The 653-nt window shown below is 59.6% G+C and overlaps 1 protein-coding gene across 1 annotated transcript in view; it reads left to right on the top strand.

Moving 5' to 3' along the window:
• DEDD2 (death effector domain containing 2) overlaps window positions 1–653 on the top strand; it is a 44587-nt gene that overhangs the window by 38064 nt on the left and 5870 nt on the right. The gene's annotated exons all lie outside the window — the stretch shown is intronic.

The following is a 653-nucleotide window of genomic DNA, read 5'->3' as shown; positions in this document are numbered from 1 at the left end:
AGAAGGAAGGGGAAAGGAGAGGCTTGGAAGAGGCGGCCGTAGAGAAGAGGAGAGAGCAGTCGGCTGAGGACGGAGCTGAAAGGACGGAGGAGCCGAGCGGAGACAGAGAAGAGAAAGGAGGGAGGCAGAGGAGCGCAGACTAGAGAAAGAGCGACCTGCCCGGAGCCGGTGGAGGGGACCGGGCGGTGAGCGCTTTCATCGCTGCCGTCCCCAGGCCAAAAAATAAAGAAAAAGAGGAGAAAAAATAACACCAATAAAAAGACGAAAATAAAACACACCGCGGCTGGGGCCATCATATACAAAAAGGAGAGAGCGCAGAGAGGAGAGACAAGGCGGCATGGGTGCCCGGCAGGCTTCGGCGCTTTGGAGAGGCTCCCCGGGCTGGGCGGGATCCCCATTTTGGACCCTGCATCTGGAGAAGGGGCGACTGTGGAGAAAATGAGACGAGAGGGGTCATGGATGGTGGCGGTGCCGCCTGTTGTTTTTTCCCTTTGCTAGGGGTGTGGGGGCCGCCGTAGTGTGATGGTGGTGAGGATGTCGGTTGGTGATGCTGTCGGAAGCTCGGAAGCAAGCAGGGCGCGTGGGGAGGGGGGGGCGAGGTAAGAGGGCACGGGGAAGCAGGAAGGGTTGGGGTGGGAATGAGGGCGAGAGAA

The sequence above is a fragment of the Bison bison genome, unplaced genomic scaffold (genome assembly GCF_000754665.1).
Source record: "Bison bison bison isolate TAMUID 2011002044 unplaced genomic scaffold, Bison_UMD1.0 scf7180017858349, whole genome shotgun sequence".
In the NCBI taxonomy this organism is placed as follows: domain Eukaryota; kingdom Metazoa; phylum Chordata; class Mammalia; order Artiodactyla; family Bovidae; genus Bison; species Bison bison.
This window is presented reverse-complemented; position numbering and strand designations above follow the sequence as displayed.